At 35.5% G+C, this 23,303-nt stretch overlaps 2 long non-coding RNA genes across 3 annotated transcripts; both read left to right on the forward strand.

Moving 5' to 3' along the window:
• The first annotated feature begins 18,950 nt into the window (after positions 1 to 18,950).
• LOC124446836 lies at positions 18,951 to 21,204 on the forward strand. The gene is made up of 2 exons (XR_006948540.1): positions 18,951 to 20,257; positions 20,327 to 21,204. It is a non-coding gene; the product is annotated as an uncharacterized LOC124446836 (long non-coding RNA).
• A 941-nt stretch (positions 21,205 to 22,145) lies between these two features.
• Positions 22,146 to 22,913, forward strand: LOC124446689. 2 transcript variants are annotated; one of them, XR_006948510.1, is made up of 4 exons: positions 22,146 to 22,513; positions 22,593 to 22,690; positions 22,766 to 22,810; positions 22,891 to 22,913. It is a non-coding gene; the product is annotated as an uncharacterized LOC124446689 (long non-coding RNA). The 2 variants fall into 2 exon arrangements; XR_006948509.1 differs by lacking the exon at positions 22,891 to 22,913 and having other exon boundaries at positions 22,766 to 22,848.
• Positions 22,914 to 23,303: the final 390 nt, after the last annotated feature.

A 23,303-nucleotide genomic window follows, 5' to 3' on the forward strand; every position in this document is an offset into this window, starting at 1 on the left:
TTTCGTTTTAAAATTTGTTTACTATAATGAAGGAAATCTTTAACACAAATTTTATTCCCTTTTTGTTCTCACAAATATTGGTCACTGAGATTATTAGAAAATTTACTTAAGAAGGACAAAATTGTTTCCACCCTATATTGTTTCACTAATATATCGGGAATTACATCCCGCGCAATTTAATTCATATACTACCGTTGATTTAATTGAATCAGGGATCAGGTCTTTGAATGAGAAGAAGTTTTTGATTTTGAATGATGTGAAAATTAGTCGAAAGTCAATATCTGTACAGAAGCGTTTCATAATGTTCTTAAGCCTGCGCTGTGTGTGTCGTGAGTAATGTTCAGTGTATGGTAGTTTAAAGTACTGAGTTGTTATTTTGGAATTTTCGTTTGTGATGGTCGTGATCGTCGTAGTGTCCAGTTTGAGTTTATTGTTATTTCTGTTGTCGAGATATCATTTTACGGTTCTGTTAATAAAGTTTTTGATTTTGAATGATGTGAAAATTAGTCGAAAGTCAATATCTGTACAGAAACGTTTCATAATGTTCTTAAGCCTGCGCTGTGTGTGTCGTGAGTAATGTCCAATGTATGGTAGTTTAAAGTACTGAGTTGTTATTTTGGAATTTTCGTTTGTGATGGTCGTGATCGTCGTAGTGTCCAGTTTGAGTTTATTGTTATTTTTGTTGTCGAGATATCATTTTACGGTTCTGTTAATAAAGTGTAGTAGGAATGAGTTTCGTAAAAGAATGGATGTGTTCTTTTTTGTCTCTTTGAAAGCCATTGTTCGTATTGTTAAAGTGGTACTATGACGAAAATTTTGCCTCTCGTTTTTTTTTCATAGATTAATAGTGTATGTAAAAAAATCTCTTCTGGCGAAATTTTAGCGCAATGTATTTCATGCTGCTCGAGTTACGTAGCGATAAAGCTTGAACTTTAAGAGCCGCCATTAAAATGCGCCATATTTGAATTTTCAAGAAAGAAGGTGCTTGTGACGTCATAGTCTTAACTCGCGGCTGTTTACAATATAACACTATATACAAATAGAGATTTAAAAGGTTGTATAACTCAATTTTTTTAACATGCCTTCAACACGCTGTGTCGTGCAAGATTGCAGTAACAAGTCTGATAGAATTACAGGCATTTCATTACATAAAAGCCAAAACGACGAGTCTTTGAGAAGAATTTGAGTTAAATTTGTTCAGACGAAGCGCGCAAACTTTAATCCGAGTTCGCGCGAAATTCGATTTATGATTTGTTCGAATCACTTCTCGGATGATTGTTTTGAGCGTTTATTCCATTTGGGTGGTATGACTAGACGGCTGAAACCTGGTGCCGTACCTACTATTTGGAAGAAATCACAAACACCAACAACGTCAAGAGAGCGGCGTCAGGTTAGCACAAGTTGCAATTATTATATACTTACACATATTGCAGATGATAAATTTTCACAATTTGAGAGAACCAATAATACATCCAGGCAAACTTTCAATATATAATATACATTTATACTAAGGTTTTAGAGGAAATACAAAATGAAGTGTCTGTATCATGCGATGACCTTTGGTCTTTAAACCTAACGAAGCTGCTTGAAGAACAAATTCGTTCAGGCAAACTTCGTTAAAGCCAGGGTGATCCAAAATGCATTTCCTTTCATCGATTTCGAACTGATACATTTTACCACGGCATTGCTCTATTTCCATGCAGCATCGGCACTCTTGAGGGTTGACAACAAGATCCAACGAACAATGGCCACATTCACACCTTTAATATTGGCCAAATTGTATGTTTCCATAAAGTTATCATAGCTAACGGCAGACGATTCAGATCAAAGTAAAACACTAAGAATGACATCTTACCATGAAGTAACATCAACACGGGCATCAAAACGATCTTGCAGCATGTCTTCAACCCGCCGTTCTTCTGCGACTGCAGCTTCGTACTCAGCAATTTCATAGGGCGAAGCAAGCGGTTCAATATTATCGGCAAATGGCAAAATTTCCGAATTAGATTCGTCCGAATTTGCCGTCATGAATTCCGATGAAGAAATCGATGCGTTTGTCTCGATCGAAGACTCAGAAAGCGAGCTAGATCTCGATGAATTTGACATTTTTTTGCTCTATTTATGTATTACTTTGTATACTTTCCAATGTGCGCGTCTTGCCGTGTTAAGACTATGACGTCACAGACCTTTGCTGATTGCAAATATTCAAAATGGCCGATTTTAATGGCGGACATGAAAATTAGACATTTCAAATGTTCATAACTCCCTCGTTATACTATTATTTTTGCTTAAATTTTACGAAAGCAATAATTGATATGTGTTTAAACTATTGAATGCTAAAATCGATGATTTTTTAACGTTCAGTTTTCGTCATAGTACCACTTTAAGTTTGTATGCTCTGTCGATTAGTGTGCGTATAAGTCTGGTTTTGTATGAAGGTGAAATGAAGCTAAAATAATTCATCAGAAGTCGTGTGTATGTTGGTTTGTAATATGTAGACGTTGTACAGGTGTCATGGGATTTTGTTAGTAAAATGTCAACAAATGGTAGTTGATCTTGTTGTTCAGTTTCGAATGAAAATGTAATGTTTGCGTGCTGTGTGTTAATGTAATTATAAAATTTCATGGCCTCAGATACATTTGACGATCCAAGATCACAACTCCGTTGCTATTGTCCGGTTTGAGAATAATAATGTTTGGATTGTTTCGAATATTTTTAAGAATGGAATGTTTTTTGAAGTCGGCTGATGTCGGGTGATAGATGAGATGTACGAGTGAGCGATGTGTGCCAGTTCTGTTTTGAGATGCGTGTAGTCTTCTTAATTGCGAGTATTGTATTTTATAGTTTTGTAGATTCTTTCGAATGTTGTCAGAATGTCGGTTGAGTTGAGTCGCAGTGGTTTAATGCTGAAACTTAGACCATTTTTCAAGAGTTCTAGTTCTTCGTTTTTTAATTGGTGTAATGAAAGATTAGTTATCGCATCGTTGTGTGTGAATGGTAGAGCTCAGCCTCTGTTCCTCGTGAGATTACTTAGTTTTCATGATGTGTAGTAATTGTCTTTTGTAGGTATTTGGTTGCATTTTTTTCCAGAGCTTTGTTTAAGATACTCCAGTCGAGAGAGGATAGATCAATCTTTAAACTTGCTGATATTTTCTTTACTTCATTCGATAAATTCCGTTGTTCCTTTATTCGCTTTTTGATTGCACTGCGTAATAATCTTTTGCGTATCGCAATGTTCAAGTTTTTAAATTCAACACAATATTTAGTTTGTAACACGCTCCCCATTAATTTATCTCGTTCCCTTATTAGTATATGTAATAGCAAGGTTTCGAGTGTAATTTGGGAAAAACGTGCACTATCAAAATTGCACAAGTCCGAAGGACGAGTGGACGAGTGAAATTTGAAGTCTTTGAAAATCTCACGAGTGCATGTTTTCCAAGTTGCACTACAAACCATGCTATTACATATTAATAAAATACATAAAAAAATTTCTCAATCCTGTTGACTTTTAACTTCAGCGTACGTACATTCAGCCGGCTAGTTATTAATATCGACCTTCTCGTATATTTCAGTTCCGTCGGATATTACTTTTCACAACACCATAGCTTCCACACACACCGCTAGAACACGGTATCTACTTTTAGCAGTGTTCATATTTGTATCCAGAAACATCTTTAAAACGGTGAACTTCACACTCATTCGCCAAATAAAATCTACTTAAAACTTACGCCAGTCATTGTAATTGCTTTGTTTACAACAATGTAACTTTCCCACCCTTGAAATGTTTTATTTTGAATGGCTCTTTTGTTACTTCTTTCTTTGACTAACCAATCAGGAGCAGTTTTGAAGAGACATCAACTGGTGTTTCGCTTTTTTGCACTGGTATTTCGCTTTTATGCAGTGGTATTTCGCTTTTTTGCACTGGTATTTCGCTTTTTTCCACCGGTGTTTCGCATTTTTGTACTGGGTATTGAGGAAAATTGCACTGCTCTTAACCAATCAGAATTGAGAATTATTATTGTTATAATTTTTGTATCATATTACTTTTATATAAATCTTGTATTATTTATGTAATTATTCACATATACTGAAGATGGCATCATGAGATGTCGAAACATGTCTATTTTCAAAAAATTTGTGGTCTGCATTAAATGCGCATTAGCAATAGTGCTTCTACGAAATTATGGCAAATTAATATCAAATGTCTGTGAAAACCTTTACCAAACTCAAAGGATCCCCTACCGTCAATGGCGGATTGAGGGTATGTTAAAGTAAATTACTGCATCATATTTTTGAATATTTTTACATTTCTAAGCCCCATAGAGAGAAGTCCATTAGTAAATATATATTCTTTAGAAATTCAAAACAATTAGTGTTTTTCGAAAAGTACTTTGAACATAGAATAAACATCCAACAGAAGGCCCACTTGGCTAAAATTGTGGCGTATTTCTTCACTACGCATGCGTGACTTCCCAACAAGATACATTCACAAAACCAATATGGAATAGTATTGCACGAGAATGCTATTTTACTAATAATTCACCTTTAAAGCAAAAGTTTGCCGAAGTTTTTACAAAATGTTATCATCTTTCGAAGACGATAAGATTGTAAAAACATCTATATTTTCTATTGTCATCTAGCGGAAGTATCTTGCTTTAATGCGTGTCTCCTTAGAATTTGCTTCAGAAAGTGGGGGACACGAACATCAAAGGTTCCGACACGAGTGGACCTTCTGTTAAGATATCTATTCTGTGCTTTAAATTTAAAATTGAGCAGCTATAATTTACTTTACGAGCGCTGAATCTGCTACTGCCTACTGAACCAAAATAACTTTTCTTGTCAATTAATGCTTCTGTCCGTTTTTTATGGCGTCAAAAGTTTGATTAACGTGAATGACTGCAGAAATAATCTTTTGTTATTTTGCATTTGTTCAGACAACAACCTTCCACGAAACAGTTTAATGAAACATACTCAAAGAGTAAACCAACAGGCACTTAAGTGCAATTTACTGCTTCCTCTACCAGCTGATAACGGATCGACAGTGTCGAATGTTCATGTAGAAATGTTATACTATAAACTTTCTCTTCCGCTGCTGGTCCACTTCTATATTTCATTGCTTAGCTACAAATACAAAACAAACTGCACAGCCAAGTTTTGCCTTTTTTAAACAATGAATTAATACATGGTGTGATTTAGCACAATCTGTTAGAATAAACACAAAGAAAAAGTAATGGAGACACTGAGGCATTATCTTCCGAGTTCTACATGTAACTACGCAGCTATGTTAGATATTTCCTGGCCAGTTAGTTAAATTTTTGTTGGAGGACTTATAGGAACACGACTTTTTCATCCAATTTAGATCAGAAGTATCTGGCAACTGTCTCTACAGTTCAGTGTCATTGCTTTTGGCAGGTGATAACAGTTTATTGCATATTTTGAGGCAGTTACCATCACTTGAGCTGTTTTTGAATGCTACTTTTTACTGCCAACACCCTTTATTTTCCTCAATTTTTGAACAGCATAAAGAATTCAACAACACCTCAAAGAATATTTTAACCTTCACAGTATCTCAAGACTGTCTAGATTCTGGTTTTGTAGGTGTTGATCTTGTCAAAAAGAAGGCCTTTTTGAATTGTCATGACCAAAAGTGGTCATCGTTTCTATGCATTTTAGCTCTTTCTTCTGTGTTGAAGACAAAAAATTTTACTTACTCCCAGATTGTGGAGAGAGCAGGCCTAAATCAATATTCGACTCTCTCGTTTGTCCAAGAAGAATAGTTAAAGAATCAGCCGATGCAATTCATCTTTTGTTTTGTTATAAAGGGGTAGTTAAACCAGATCAATGTTTCCAACCTAATCATTTTGTTCCTCTAGTTTTTTTTCCTAGCAAAACTAAAAGGACAATTTCTGGACCAACATGCCCAGTGCCTTTAAAAAAAGCAAAAGCAGAAAAAAAGTCTGGGAATATCAGTAAGTTTTTTTCAAAAATGGAAAAACCAGAAATCATTACAAGTGAGGTTTCTAGTACTAGGGTTACTGAACAAACCAATGAAGATTTACAGGTAAGGCCTAACTTTAGTCACAATTTATATGAATGGCTCAAAAGATTTTACCAAAAGAAGATGGTGCTTATTGCTTATCATGTGTTCTTTTTGGACATCAATTCCCCAGTAAATGCTCGAAAATAAGCAAGCTAGTTTGTTCACCTTTTCGTTATTGGAATGATGCTTTAAGTACATTTAGACGACATGCTGGAAATTGTAAGGGGAAAAAAAGGGACTACATGCATCTACTTCTCCAATTTTAAATAATATACGATCTCAAATGTCAGGTGTAGCTCAACCCATTGAAAATATCTTAGATACTAACATAAAACTTGAAATTGAGCAAAATAGGAAAATTCTTAAACAAATTGTTGATACAGTTCTTTTTTGTGGTAGGCTTGGCATGGGATTACGAGGTCATCGTGATGATGCTCAATTTCACCCAGAGGTCGGTTGCTATTCAGTCAATGGCAATGTTGGTAATTTTGTTGAATCTTTAAATTTTAGAGTTAGAGCTGGTGATCAAACTTTGGAAAATCATTTGCTCAAATGTGGCAAGAACAAAAGTTATATTTCCAAGACCAGCCAAAACAAAATCATCAATTGTATTGGTCAGGTAATATCAGAAGATATTATAAACGAGATAAAAATAAATAGATATTAGTCTATCATTGCAGATGAAGCTGCTAATTCTTCTCACAAAGAGCAATTGTCCCTTGTTCTACGGTTTGTTGACTCTTCAATGAATGTTAAAGAAGAGTTCATGTGTTTCCTGCATTGCAAATGGGGGTTGAGTGGTCAACAACTTTCAAAGCTTATTTTAGAAACTCTAGAGAAATTTGCTTTACCCATTATGGATTGCAGGGGACAAGGTTATGATGGTGCAGGGGCTGTTTCTGGGCATATAAATGGTTTAGCAACCCACATTTTAAGAACTAATCCTAAAGCTCTTTACACTCACTGTTACAGTCATCGACTAAATTTGTCTGTCTGTGACACTCTTTCTAACGTTGAAATTAATAACATGTTATCTGTTGTTTCTCAAGCTGCCAATTTTATCAACATATCACTGACACGCAACATACCCTTTGCTGAGCACGTTAGAAAGTCAGATGTTCAGACCAAGAAGGCAAAACTGGTAAGTGTTTGTAAAACCAGATGGGTTGAGCGAGTTGACAGTCTTGATACGTTTCAACAGTTGTTTATCCCTTGAATAGACACTCTTCAGGACATGATAAACAATGTAAGTGGGGAGGTGAAGCCTTCCCTTGCTGCTGATGCTTCCCAGTTACTTTCATTAGTTACTCAATTTCATTTTATTGTTGCGCTAGTTATTACAAGAAATATTCTTGATGCTACTCTTCCAGTCACGCAATTGTTGCAAGGAAAAACTATTGATGTCATGGATGGTTTTCATTTGATAACCACTTTGAAGAATGATGTAGCCAACATGAGGAAAAGCATTAATTTTTTTCATAACACTTGGTATGAAGAGGCTTTAAAACTTCCTGAAGAGCTCAACGTTCAAGAAACAAAAAAGCGAATTGCTGGAAGACAAACTACGCGATCTAATCCCCCCAGTCAATCATTCAAAGAACATTATAAACTAACCATCATTATTCCTTTATTAGACCATCTTCAAACATCTTTGAGCACTAGGTTTAACTTGGATAGTTTTAATGTGTACCGAGGATTATCTATCGTTTCCGTCAAAATGATGACTCTGTCGGACAAAGGAATTGATTGGAAAGAACAGTTTAAAAGTGTTGCAAAATTCTATCATGATGACTTGCCCAACCCCCTTGGTTTAGATGCTGAATTAAGGCAATAGCGTTTATACTGGGAAACGCACAATGGGCCTTTGCCAGAAAACATCGTCAAAACACTGAAGCATGTAACATTTCCAGGATTTGAAAATATTAAAGTTATTCTTCGCATTTTAGGTACACTACCAATCACCTCATGTGAATGTGAGAGATCAATTGCAGCACTGAGAATCTAAAAACCTACCAAAGGAGCACTATGTTAGAGGAACGTTTAAATGGCCTGGCTTTAATGCGAACTCACCCAGAAATTATTCCTGACATAGAAAGAGTGATCAATAAGTTTGCTGAAGGTAATACACGTTTGAAATTTGCTTAATGTGTTATGGCTACGTTACTGTAGAAATATTACTGACTTTGAACTGGCTGCTTAATGCGCCGTTGCTGCAGAAATGTCTTACAGCACAACTGGCTGCTTAATGCGCCGTTGCTGCAGAAATGTCTTACAGCACAACTGGCTGCTTAATGCGCCGTTGCTGCTGAAATGTCTTACAGCACAACTGGCTGCTTAATGCGCCGTTGCTGAATGTCTTACAGCACAACTGGCTGCTTAATGCGCCGTTGCTGCAGAAATGTAAGACAGCACAACTGGCTGCTTAATGCGCCGTTACTGCTGAAATGTCTTACAGCTCAACAGGCTGTTTAATGCGCCGTTGCTGTAGAAATGTAAGACAGCACAACTGGCTACTTAATGCGCCGTTACTGCTGAAATGTCTTACAGCTCAACCGGCTGCTCTGCCGATGATGAAGAAAAATGATGTCCAAAGACATAATTTACAAACTTTAAATTTTTAAATTTTATATAATCTTGATGTGTTTACAATATAATCTATGTATGAATATAAATTTCAAAACTATTTTTTGCTTATTACATCATGACATGCGCAGTGACGATCTCTTTAGGGGGCATAGTACTATAAGAAAAGGCAAGTTTGGATCTATTTTACATCAGGTTTGCTTTACTAAGAGTGATCAATAGTAGTTTCTTAATTTGTTTTGATATGGATTCATATAACCTGCGTTTGAAGAAACGTGCTGAACGTAAAAATGGGAAGGCAAAACGTCTTATAAGAAAAATCCAGAAAGAATTGGCTAAGCCAAAATCGGAATTACGCAAAGTCTTACGTTGGCCAGAAAAATCGGCCAAGCTACTAGAACAAAAGTTCAAGCTGCTGAAAAAAGAGATGACAGTTTGGCTGATGTCTCCGAAGACATAATACATTTCAATATGGAGAATATATCCAAAAAATACGTGAAAAAATTTGGTGCATCAGCGTGTGCTTTTAGGGCTACGATGGAGGGGTATTGTTTTCAGGGATATTGTTAAGAAATTAAACGAACTTTTAACCAATACAATTGATCAGGTATAAGAAAATACTTCTCTATTTTCATGCTTTTCCATCACATAGCTTAAATCAAGAAAATGTTCTTTTTTTGCACGCAGGTAAAGAAGGCATGTGATTTAGTCACACCTCTAGAAGACATGATGCGAATCATGATCCGCTCGAGTGAACTCAAGTCCCCCATAAGCACACAACTGATGCTTGCAATTCAAATGACTTCAAACCGGATGATGTCTGAAATAACGAAAGTTTTGCAAAGTAATGAAAACATCCCTTTGGATCAGTCGTTTACTGTTGATGTTGTTGCTGTAAGACAGCCGACAGGGTCCGTTAAAAAACCATTCTACTTCATTAAAAGTCTTACATTATAGCAAAGACAGACTAGTTAAAAAGTCAATTATTACTATACGAAATAAGGATAATTTCTGCTGTGCTCGCGCTCTTGTTGTTGCAAAGGCCATATCGGACAAGAATCCAAAACTCAAACAATTCAAGCAGGGTAAAGCTATTCAGAAGCGAGAAGCTTTGAAATTAAACAAGAAAGCCAATATTTCCTGCGGTCCTTGGTGTCTCCGTGAATTGTCTAAGTTTCAAGGGGTTCTATTAGATTATCAAATTCAAGTTATTGATTTTAATGCTCGAAATACAGTCATTTACGAGTCGCCGTCGAAGTAAAAAGCTTATTTTATACAAACAAGGTGATCATTACAATGTTATTAACCCTGCAAAACGTCCGGCTTTCCACGGTGAACGTTTCTACTGTGGCAAATGCTTTCAGTTCTTCAAAAATGGTTTAAATCACCCTTGTTATAATGTCTGTAAAACGTGCGCACGAAAAGACTGCGTTAAGATTTCAGATGAAAAACATATGTGTTCGGATTGTTTCAAGATTTGTCGCTCTACTGAATGTTTTAATCGTCATAAAAAATTGCGTCGGTCCAAAGGGTTTGACTTGCCATCAATGTGTGACAAGTCGTTTCGATGTCAAATGTGTTCATCTATAGTTGTCAAAGACAGACAAAACGAACATCGCTGTGGGGAAACTCAGGGGCGGATCCTAGGATTTTTCAAACGTCTGTCCTAAACCGGCAAACACTAAAGGCGTTTGCCCGTAGGGGGTCCGAGGACATCCTCCCCTAGAAAATGTTGAAGCCTAGGCTCCTAGAAATGCGATTTCCAGCGCATAAGGGAATAGCTTTAAAACAAATTTTCAAAGTGAATGAAATCGCAGTTTTTCATTTTTTCTCACAAAATATTGAGGACAAGCACGCTAAGACCGTTTCGCCTAATGTCAGGGTTCTTCAGCATGCCTAGGAAACACATAGTGCAAAGTAATAATATGATTCCGGACATGGACAGTCTTTGTTTTAGCAGCAACTGCGCATTAAGCAGCCAGTTGTGCTGTAAGATTATTTCTGCAGCAACGTCACATTAAGCAGCCAATTGTGCTGTCTTACATTTCTGCAGCAACGGCGCACTAGAGCAGCCGGTTGAGCTGTAAGACATTTCAGCAGTAACGGCGCATTAAGTAGCCAGTTGTGCTGTCTTACATTTCTACAGCAACGGCGCATTAAACAGCCTGTTGAGCTGTAAGACATTTCAGCAGTAACGGCGCATTAAGCAGCCAGTTGTGCTGTCTTACATTTCTGCAGCAACGGCGCATTAAGCAGCCAGTTGTGCTGTAAGACATTTCTTCAGCAACGGCGCATTAAGCAGCCAGTTGTGCTGTAAGACATTTCAGCAGCAACGGCGCATTAAGCAGCCAGTTGTGCTGTAAGACATTTCTGCAGCAACGGCGCATTAAGCAGCCAGTTGTGCTGTAAGACATTTCTGCAGCAACGGCGCATTAAGCAGCCGGTTCAAAGTCAGTAATATTTCTACAGTAACGTAGCCATAACACATTAAGCAAATTTCAAACGTGTATTACCTTCAGCAAACTTATTGATCACTCTTTCTATGTCAGGAATAATTTCTGGGTGAGTTCGCATTAAAGCCAGGCCATTTAAACGTTCCTCTAACATAGTGCTCCTTTGGTAGGTTTTTAGATTCTCAGTGCTGCAATTGATCTCTCACATTCACATGAGGTGATTGGTAGTGTACCTAAAATGCGAAGAATAACTTTAATATTTTCAAATCCTGGAAATGTTACATGCTTCAGTGTTTTGACGATGTTTTCTGGCAAAGGCCCATTGTGCGTTTCCCAGTATAAACGCTATTGCCTTAATTCAGCATCTAAACCAAGGGGGTTGGGCAAGTCATCATGATAGAATTTTGCAACACTTTTAAACTGTTCTTTCCAATCAATTCCTTTGTCCGACAGAGTCATCATTTTGACGGAAACGATAGATAATCCTCGGTACACATTAAAACTATCCAAGTTAAACCTAGTGCTCAAAGATGTTTGAAGATGGTCTAATAAAGGAATAATGATGGTTAGTTTATAATGTTCTTTGAATGATTGACTGGGGATTAGATCGCGTAGTTTGTCTTCCAGCAATTCGCTTTTTTGTTTCTTGAACGTTGAGCTCTTCAGGAAGTTTTAAAGCCTCTTCATACCAAGTGTTATGAAAAAAATTAATGCTTTTCCTCATGTTGGCTACATCATTCTTCAAAGTGGTTATCAAATGAAAACCATCCATGACATCAATAGTTTTTCCTTGCAACAATTGCGTGACTGGAAGAGTAGCATCAAGAATATTTCTTGTAATAACTAGCGCAACAATAAAATGAAATTGAGTAACTAATGAAAGTAACTGGGAAGCATCAGCAGCAAGGGAAGGCTTCACCTCCCCACTTACATTGTTTATCATGTCCTGAAGAGTGTCTATTCAAGGGATAAACAACTGTTGAAACGTATCAAGACTGTCAACTCGCTCAACCCATCTGGTTTTACAAACACTTACCAGTTTTGCCTTCTTGGTCTGAACATCTGACTTTCTAACGTGCTCAGCAAAGGGTATGTTGCGTGTCAGTGATATGTTGATAAAATTGGCAGCTTGAGAAACAACAGATAACATGTTATTAATTTCAACGTTAGAAAGAGTGTCACAGACAGACAAATTTAGTCGATGACTGTAACAGTGAGTGTAAAGAGCTTTAGGATTAGTTCTTAAAATGTGGGTTGCTAAACCATTTATATGCCCAGAAACAGCCCCTGCATCATCATAACCTTGTCCCCTGCAATCCATAATGGGTAAAGCAAATTTCTCTAGAGTTTCTAAAATAAGCTTTGAAAGTTGTTGACCACTCAACCCCCATTTGCAATGCAGGAAACACATGAACTCTTCTTTAACATTCATTGAAGAGTCAACAAACCGTAGAACAAGGGACAATTGCTCTTTGTGAGAAGAATTAGCAGCTTCATCTGCAATGATAGACTAATATCTATTTATTTTTATCTCGTTTATAATATCTTCTGATATTACCTGACCAATACAATTGATGATTTTGTTTTGGCTGGTCTTGGAAATATAACTTTGTTCTTGCCACATTTGAGCAAATGATTTTCCAAAGTTTGATCACCAGCTCTAACTCTAAAATTTAAAGATTCAACAAAATTACCAACATTGCCATTGACTGAATAGCAACCGACCTCTGGGTGAAATTGAGCATCATCACGATGACCTCGTAATCCCATGCCAAGCCTACCACAAAAAAGAACTGTATCAACAATTTGTTTAAGAATTTTCCTATTTTGCTCAATTTCAAGTTTTATGTTAGTATCTAAGATATTTTCAATGGGTTGAGCTACACCTGACATTTGAGATCGTATATTATTTAAAATTGGAGAAGTAGATGCATGTAGTCCCTTTTTCCCCTTACAATTTCCAGCATGTCGTCTAAATGTACTTAAAGCATCATTCCAATAACGAAAAGGTGAACAAACTAGCTTGCTTATTTTCGAGCATTTACTGGGGGAATTGATGTCCAAAAAGAACACATGATAAGCAATAAGCACCATCTTCTTTTGGTAAAATCTTTTGAGCCATTCATATAAATTGTGACTAAAGTTAGGCCTTACCTGTAAATCTTCATTGGTTTGTTCAGTAACCCTAGTACTAGAAACCTCACTTGTAATGATTTCTGGTTTTTCCATTTTTGAAAAAAACTTACTGATATTCCCAGACTTTTTTTCTGCTTTTGCTTTTTTTAAAGGCACTGGGCATGTTGGTCCAGAAATTGTCCTTTTAGTTTTGCTAGGAAAAGAAACTAGAGGAACAAAATGATTAGGTTGGAAACATTGATCTGGTTTAACTACCCCTTTATAACAAAACAAAAGATGAATTGCATCGGCTGATTCTTTAACTATTCTTCTTGGACAAACGAGAGAGTCGAATATTGATTTAGGCCTGCTCTCTCCACAATCTGGGAGTAAGTAAAATTTTTTGTCTTCAACACAGAAGAAAGAGCTAAAATGCATAGAAACGATGACCACTTTTGGTCATGACAATTCAAAAAGGCCTTCTTTTTGACAAGATCAACACCTACAAAACCAGAATCTAGACAGTCTTGAGATACTGTGAAGGTTAAAATATTCTTTGAGGTGTTGTTGAATTCTTTATGCTGTTCAAAAATTGAGGAAAATAAAGGATGTTGGCAGTAAAAAGTAGCATTCAAAAACAGCTCAAGTGATGGTAACTGCCTCAAAATATGCAATAAACTGTTATCACCTGCCAAAAGCAATGACACTGAACTGTAGAGACAGTTGCCAGATACTTCTGATCTAAATTGGATGAAAAAGTCGTGTTCCTATAAGTCCTCCAACAAAAATTTAACTAACTGGCCAGGAAATATCTAACATAGCTACGTAGTTACATGTAGAAGACAGGGACGGATCTAGGATTTTTCAAACACCAGTCATAAAACGTGGGAGGCATTCTCCCATGAGAAATTTTGAATTTCAGAGCCTTGAAAATGCTATTTTCAGCGTTTTAGAGCAATACAAAATGCATTTTGTGGGCATCGTTTTTGCGTAAAAAGAACACATTTCGCGTTTTTTTCAAAAAAAAAGGAAGTGAACAATACTTGAATGTTTTTCCAAATATTTAGGCTCATTATCATGCCAAATATATGGCTACTTAGCATGTCTAGGAACGTAAAATTTATTTTACAATAATATTATTCCAAAAAAGACATTGTCTTTAAAAATTTCTAACATATTGTCGGGCATAGACCCCCTAGAGACCCCCAATCAAACCTCTATGTAATGAGTTAAGTTAGAAATTTGGTACTACAAGGGACAGTTCATAGATATAGAAAAGCTCAGACTTCAAACCATGCATGTTTATTGTAACCCTTTATCTATCTCTACATAAAGTGCCAGCAAATTCACCTTTTGAGAAAAAACTCAAATTTTTTTTCTGCCAAAGATTAAGCAAAAATTATCAGAGTGAAAATTTGCAATTAAGGACAGCTTAATGCCATTAATGTTTACTAGGCATTTCACTAGACTATTATCTTCTGTAAGTATATGCAAGGCGTGCTATATAGCAATCACTAGTAGCATTGTATTTGCAAATACAAACAGAATGTGACCAACATGTCTTTAATTATACAATTACAAGAATGTTAAAATTGGTTCATGTGTCATGCTTACTGGTTATGATAAATATCTTTTCATATGATCAAAGCTTGTTTAAATGTAAATCTGAAATTATTTAGTTTAGAAATTATAATGATCATCATTTAGAAATTACCTATTGATCTTGAAAAATACTTTGCTGTTTTGCCAAATTTCAAGGTTTATCTGCATACATAGGAAGACATTTTAACTTTATAGAAAATGCTTTTCATACATCAATAGCCCTTTGGAATTTATGGCAAACAATATGGTATGAGCCGTAGATCAACACACCTTGACATCTCTACATGAGGTGCTCAGTTAGAAAAGGGGACAATATGTGACATGGGACAACACTTCATGTATGTGAAATACTCAGATTTAATATCATTCCAGTCAAATTGTTAAAATAAAAAGCTTCATGGATCTGAAAAGACTCAAAATCACAGGTTATAGTAAACAGCTTCTCATGTAATCAATATTAGTTTTCTCAAATCTTAAACAATGTGTAGTATAACTGTCCAATGATTGAATGATCAATGATCATAAAGTGAAAAGCCCCAAACATTTGTTTATGATAAAGTAAATAACAGTATGGCACCTTATGGCTACAGATTTTTTGTCCATTGAAATATATTTGCAGGAATGTAAGACTTTGCTGCCATATAACGGCCACGATTCCCCAAGCAGTAAAGAAATCATAGCTAAAAGTCCTCCGGCAACAACAATTATAGAAGCATTAATCTGCTTACCATACGCCATATTGACATAAATCGCATCACATACTCGCATAAATTGACTTTGATATTTTACATTCATGCATACACTTCAGTTGTCCTTTACTTACGATTTTGGATGTAAATTTCTGCTGATAAAATTCAAACAATGTTGGCTTGTTTTTGAACATCAATGACTGAAATGTCGCTCGCGAGATCGTCTTTGCCAAGCATTTACAATTTATCCATAAATTTTTCCCCCTATTGAAAAAAATTCACAGTTTGGACAGCAGCATTCATGTCAATATATGAATTTGTAAAACATTTCCATAAATTCTATCTGATTGTAGTTTAGTTTCTATCATGCTTTAGAAAATTACTATGAAACGATGAAACATTCAATTCAGACAGTGAGCTTGACTATGTTAGTTCAGTTGGCTATCAGTCGAAATCAGTCAAACCAATCACAGTAAGATTGGTTTGACCAATGGAGTGGCTTAATTTAAACGAACCAATTACACGATAGCAATTGTGGACTCCCTTATAGGTCCGGCCACCCCGCTTATCGGTCGAGATTATTCTAGATCGTCCACTGATCTGGCTATTGACTAATGGAGTGGCTTAATTAAGCGTTCTTGTACTCCGTTTTCGGTCGAACCCATTGAGTTCTATAATAACTGGAGGGGAAACGTCAACAAAATTTGTATAAATTATTAGCGCGCGGCCGCGTGGTCAAAAACATGGCGGATTTTGGTGGTCAAAGTCAGCGGAGAGACGCGGGCTCATGAAATAAAATTTTTGTCGCCCACCCTGATTTGACCACCACAATTGCGAGTATAGAAAATATCAAAACTTTTTATTTTCCTAACATAAACACTTTTTTAAAATTTATTTATTAAATTGCCAACTTCTGTGGTTTGCGGACGCTGAAATAGCGACAGAAAAGGAAACATTTCATGACTCCGGTAAGTAGCACAGTATTAGTTTTACTATTTTGTTTTTAACACGATACTTGAAGAGTGTTTCTACTTCTAAGTTTTAATTTAAAGTTATTTTGGTCCAGTCTTGTTTGTTCTTCACTTAATCGCTCGCCAGACGTGTCGAAGCTGTCAATTTTTATCGAGTTTTGCATCCATCTTGTATCATGATCAAGGCATCAAGCTAAACTCTCCTGATTTGAATTGAGTTTACCTCCCAAAAATGGGGCATAATTTGTTCATGTTTTTTTTGAAAAGATGAAGGGAAAGTTTACAACAGAGTTGTGTTGAAATTGAATGAAGTGCCATGCAAAATTAATGAGATCTATGGTATATGTTGTATAATAAAAATAACTATTAAACTGTTTGCATGCTCAATTTGACTGACTGTATAGTGTAGACAATTATAATGGGATTGGAAAGTTGGATTTATGCAAACAATTTTAAAGTACTACTTAGCGTTTCTGTAAATGAAATATTTATTGTTATAGTAAACAGGTTACTACTTCAAAACCAAGATAAAAGTAGTGTGTTGAACAATGTGCTAAGATTTGTTTCTACCTTGAAATTTTTGTTCAACAGTAGCTTATGATTATATCATTAATATGCATGAAAAATTAAACATATTATTGTCTCATCTCATCAAATCCATACTTGGTATGATTCCAGATGATCCACAAATTCACATCGGATGCATTGGTTACAATGAAGTTGAATGTAGAAGAAGCAAAAATAGATGGCAAAGAAATTCTTTGTGTCTTATGAAGAATTAGTAGAAATCAATAAAAAGAACTCTTTAAACAACTTGTAAACAAATTTAAATTTGCTCATGGTCAAGCAACCTAGAGTCAAAGAAGCAAAGTCTGTCTTCAACATGTGACCTTTCCAATTATTTAGTTTCTTTGTACAAAATACTATTTTTGAGAAACTTGATTTGTAAGTCTTTCATTAATATTTTTTTACCAAGAGATAAAAGGAACTAATTCAAAGGCTTGATGTAAAATACAAAGATTTAACAAGTTGTTTATCATTTAATTCCCAAATGTTAGTTTGTACATATAAATAATTAGTATTGGTAGCTGTAAGTTGTTTAAGCAAAACAGAAGAGTAGTAGTGCTGGAAGGGGTTAGCATTTTTGAAAAATTATATCTTGTTCATGACATATATTACACAATTCGAAAAAACTGTAAGTGATGCACAATAATATCTATAGAACTTGATAAATTTCTTCACCTACACTGTCAAATAACTATTTTGCCTTCATGCAGCAATAGACAGTGTTTTTGTCAGAGAAACCAATGCACTTTAGTTTCCAAGTTTGTAATTTCAATGGAAAATTAATGTAGTTCTGTTCAGTAATAGATCTAAGATTCTGCCAAGCTGTTTACAAAATACAAATTACCAAGCAACAGTGTCATGGTGTTTTGAAGTTTTTTCTTTTTTGTAGCTCTTCTAGTTCAACATACTTTCTTTATGAGTTTTCAGTAGATTTATCAGGTAATGACAATACACTTATGATACTTAACCATGGTAAATTTTTAGTTGACTTATGTCGTAGGACTGAAGCAAACATTTTCTCGCTTCCTTAGGAGCATTTTTACACAGATTTATCCATTTGAAGCAAGAAAAATAGGTGCACCAAACTGTTGACAAACAGTCAAACACACAAAAGCATGAAATAATGTATAAGTTTACGAGATTGACAGGTCTAGTAAAGAATGCCGTTTGATTTTCACTTTTAAAAGGCTAAAATGTCATAAAATAACTTATATGTTACATCCAAAATATGCGTTCCTCTACCGTCGATCTTCTTTCTTTTGATGTGTGTCTGTACTGTGTTTTTCACGCAATGCTGAAGCATTATTTTCACATGATATGCTGTCGGTATCGTAATTTTTTTTTCTCACTTGTTTTCTTTCTTACAAACAGTATTAGAAATCAGGAGGGAGTGAATATTGAAAAAAAATTTTAAAGTGGAAGTTTTGACCACCAAAATCCGCCATTACCGCCATGTTTTTGACCACGAGGCCAGGCCCCTTTGCCCCTCCAGGTCTTATAGAGCTCAATGGTCGAACCAGTCGAGCTATCCCGTTCATCAGTCAGCCAGTTATAGGCCGTATTCTGTATCAAGAAAATGTGCTAAAAAATGATTTCTAAATGCCGAAATTCATGACTACATAAAAATCATAGAAAACTACTTATTTTTAATGACTGAATATGATTTAAGTTGTTTGCATCTCTTGAAATTGCAATCTTTGGAGTTTCAGTACTCCAAAGTTTCATAATATTCGTCTTTACCTGTCGCCATCTTGTTTTATTTGTGAAACTGATGACAATATAGCAAAAATTGCGGGTGCACTGTTACATGATAGCAACTACTATCATGTAATATCATTTATAAACTACTATTATATTATATTATATTACTAAGCATTCCATATTTTTATATTTTAACTTTAAAATCCATTTTGCAATGTCATTACTAATTAGGACATAATCTAGAAGCTTGCTTGCATGCGCTTGAAGCTTGCTTACATGCGTAAACATATTTTGAAACCGCAACCGCATTTATTGTTATTGTGGTTAACTATTTAGTGCTGTAACATACTGTATTGCGTATGGGATGTAGGTCACAAAACCACAATACTTCCCATTAGATATTATATATATATGAGTAGTTTACACCACTGAGTACAACCTACGAGCACAAGCTACGAGGAGATAAACTTAGGAGGCATAGACTACCGAAGTAGTTTGACAAGCTACAATCTACCAGACAACTATCTTGGCATTTATGCCATAACTATCTTTTGGCTTTTGTGCCTTTAATCTATTTGGAAAACTGTTGTGAGTCATTGTTGGACTCACAAATGCTCAAGAATAAAGACTCACGGTTGTACTCAGACAGAGGAGATAAGTTTTATTCATACTTATTGATATTATAATTAAGACACTTATCCACTTTAATATTTACGCGTTGGTTAATAAATTGTTTGAGAAATATAACTGGTTCACACTATCTTTGTTGCGTGTGGAAATAGAACCAAAATTAATAGTTATTCTTTCGGGACCTCGCACGTAACATGCACAATGATCAAAACAACAAAAAGGCGTGCTTGCAGGGATGTGTAATCCATTTTAAAGGTGAAAATGGGCCATTGACTGATTTTACCGAGACATCTTTGAAAAAAGTTTTACATTGTCACAAGCTTTGGTTACTATACAATGGTGAGCAAAAAGACATCGCTGAAAAGAACAAAAATTTGATGAAAAAAATTTAGTCCGTGAAAAGTCCTTTGGCTGAGTACCGTGGAGAGTTAAAGTACCATAGAAATTGCTAGGCAAAGTTCACCAATGTCGGCCTGGTTAGACGGGCTGAAAAAAGAATGAGCAAAAAGTTTGAAGCTTCAGCAGCCACTGTCAATGAAAACTATATACAAGAAAATAAGTCGACAGATGTAAATGAGCCTCACACGAAACTGCTACGATCATCCTCGTTTTGTCATGACAGTTCTAAACCTCCGATAAGAACTATAGCAGTTTTGCCATCAATATGCATAATATGCAAGCAAGAAAAGTCCTTCGTCACTCAATCGGTAAATAATGTAACAAATAAACCAATATGTTACAGGTATTCCAATACCTGTTTTGTAACATCATGTTCTGTACTTAATCTACCTACAATATGATTTTACTTTTGTTGTCTTACTGATGGTGAGGAATGTCCAATTTTTCTACAATTTGGTAAAGATCTTTATTTATTGACAAGAGTTCAGCGATAGTTAATGCTTCAAGGTAAATATAAAATATATTTTTGCTACTATTGTCTTTTTTGCATTTGCTTTGTATTTCTTTCCGTCCTAGGTACACTCTCTTTGCATCTGGCAAGTGTACGGACGAATGCCTTCCCCCGAATGCAGATAGCATGCTTTTGCACATTAAGAGAGCCAACTACCAAGCAGCCATCTGGAAGAATAGTTTGCAATCGCACATTAATGTTCAACCTCCTGTGAGCCATGGATGGCACATGAAAAATGGTCAGTTAGAGATTCTTTGGATGACTGGACCATCTGCTCCAGATACACTTATTGAGTGCGCGACATGCAAGTGTAAAGCTGGTTGCAAGAATCTTCGATGCTCGTGCGTGAAGTCTGGTTTGCAATGTACTGACATTTGCGGTTGTTCTGACTGCAGTAACTACGCCTCTGAAGATGACGGCCCAATGAAAGAGCCGGATGAGTGCGATGATAGCGATTAAGATGATGCCGACGATACACATGAAAACTTCATAAACGATTTCAATGAAATGTTCTATTAAGAATGCACTGCTCAGCAGTGTGTACAGCAGGAGCTAGATGGCGACCAAAGGATTCTGAGTACGCAATCTCATGTGCCAATTTATTATCGTTATATTATTTACACAAAAAGATGAAGGACTCCTTCGCAATTCAATTTCAAGAATTGTTTTTTCATTTTTTAGTCTTTTTGTCCATCAAGCAGATATGGAAGATTAATAGCTAAACATATCATTTCAAATTAACTTAGAAAGATTGCTCCTTAATCATTATTTAGCCCCGTTCTTTTGAATATGAGCCAGCAAATTTAGCGAATTTCACACAAAACAATATGGCGGATATAGAAAATAAATGTCGAATTTTTGATGGCTCTAGCTCTCTTGATTGCAAGTTTTCGGGATGTAAACAGGCAGATTTATGTTAAGTGAGTACATATCAGTACATCTATGTTGTTTTTACTTAGTCATGAATTTCTGCATCTCAACCTGAACAATAATCCACCATAGAATACGGCCTATTAATATAATTCTAGATATGTTTTTATCTACTGATCTTTTTACTAAGGTGGTATTTGTATAAGTTTTTATACATAAAACAGAATTTTGACGATGAAATCCAAACGATTACAGAACGAAAATTTAATTATCAAAAAAAATTGTAATCATTAAATTTGATAAATAATTTTTTAACTATAAACATATGTCGCGTGACTGATTTGACATACCCCAGATCCGCCCCTGATTTTTATCGTACACGTCTATAAGCTGCAAGTACTTTTCTTCGGGCGCGAATAAATTACATTTTTCTTTGGCGCACTTTAGGAAGGCGCGCTCCTCGTTGGAAGTAAAACGTTTCAGACCGCCGTTTTTGCAAAAGCATCTGTGCTTCTCAATAGAAACCATACTTTTCCTTGGTTCTTTTTTCTATCTCTGGCTGCAAAACGTTTGTCGAATTACTGCAAATGATCTGCAGTGCTTGAGTTTTTATGCAATTCCACCTGTATAATTTGTTGATGATTAACGAAGATTTTGTTTCCAACTCAAAAATGTATGATTAGCTAGTTGACAGGTTCTCAGCAGACATTCAGAATTTTGATGTGTTAATCATCATGAATCCAATTATAAATCTTTCCCCGAGGAAAATACCAAAATAGTAACCCTATAGCTTCATAATGCCAGGGTTCGAGCTGCGCGCAGTGATCATGAAGCCGATTATAATTTACCTCAAGGATTAAGTTTTGTCTTCATTTTTTGATTATTTGATTAAGGTTATTTTTTTATCACATTTCCATCAAAATTATTTCTCCACACGAATGATGAAAAATTTCTTCTTGCTTGTTTTCACAGTATAATGACAAGTTAAAAATTGCAGAGATAATAATTGTTAAGACTCATAGCTATAATTTTTAAGGCAGTTATGATGCATATTTTTTCCAAACCAAAACTGGCAATGACCTTAAACGTTATTTCACAATCTTAATTGATGGTGCTTGAAATACATTAGGCCTTCAGACATAAGAGTTAATTTACTATTTTAATGCTTTAATGCCGTCATTCACTCTGAAACGCACGCATACCAAGGAAATAATCGATCCATTGGAAAATTACCGCTAACAAAAGAGCCTTTGTCAATATTATGCATCTAAAAGCACTCACGTCAAAGCCTCAGGCAAGCAAACAACAAAGTCATCAGAGCAAATAAGACGAACACTATAGAGTCATGGCTACATCATCAAATACAATTAGACCCGTTTTGAGTAAGTTGAATTGGAATTCTATTTCAATGTTAGATATGACTTTAGAAAATATAAGTTGTGATTTTATTCATTATTTTAGGCCAGTGTGAAGACTGCAAAATGTGGGCAATTTTTCCCCCTCTCTAAGGTGGAGGAAAGGCTAGTGGAATGCTAGCCTTTCAAACGCCCTATTTGCTTGTAAGTCAAATAATTAGTATGCTTCCTAAATGTTGTAGTCGTTTTTTATGTAATGTCCATTGCTTTATACTCTAGTTGTTTTGACGAAGAAGTCGACCGATTTTTGGAAGATTTTTTTCAGTATGTATTTTTATAATTCTTTATCTTTTGAACATTGATACAGTAGAACAGTCAGTAAGATTGATTTCTTTTTATTTCAGAGTGGCCGTTGCTAGTTTTTTTTAATTAAAAATGCTTTATTTCAATAAAATTTATTTAGGAATATCAACGTCTCATGTTCTAATTTGTTCTTTTTTTCTATCAAAAATATATTTCTCCAATCATTGCAAGTGTACTTGATAAGTTCTAGCCCATTTACTATTGGAGTCATGTCTTGTAAACTATCAAAGAAGGATTTCATGACTTCTTCCTCCATGGCCTACTCAAATTTACACGGCCTGATATCTTGCCATAGCAAGGCCAAAAATACAAGGCCATTAAGGCATTCACGATTTCTAAATGATTTCGACTTCTACCACTTATATGCGAAATCGGATTGGAGTATATACTAGAGATCAAGTGTCTCAGAGACAAACAAGACATTTACATGCTGAAATTGAAACAAAAACTCGAG

Source organism: Xenia sp. Carnegie-2017, unplaced genomic scaffold (genome assembly GCF_021976095.1).
Source record: "Xenia sp. Carnegie-2017 unplaced genomic scaffold, XeniaSp_v1 HiC_scaffold_22, whole genome shotgun sequence".
In the NCBI taxonomy this organism is placed as follows: Eukaryota; Metazoa; Cnidaria; class Anthozoa; order Malacalcyonacea; family Xeniidae; genus Xenia; species Xenia sp. Carnegie-2017.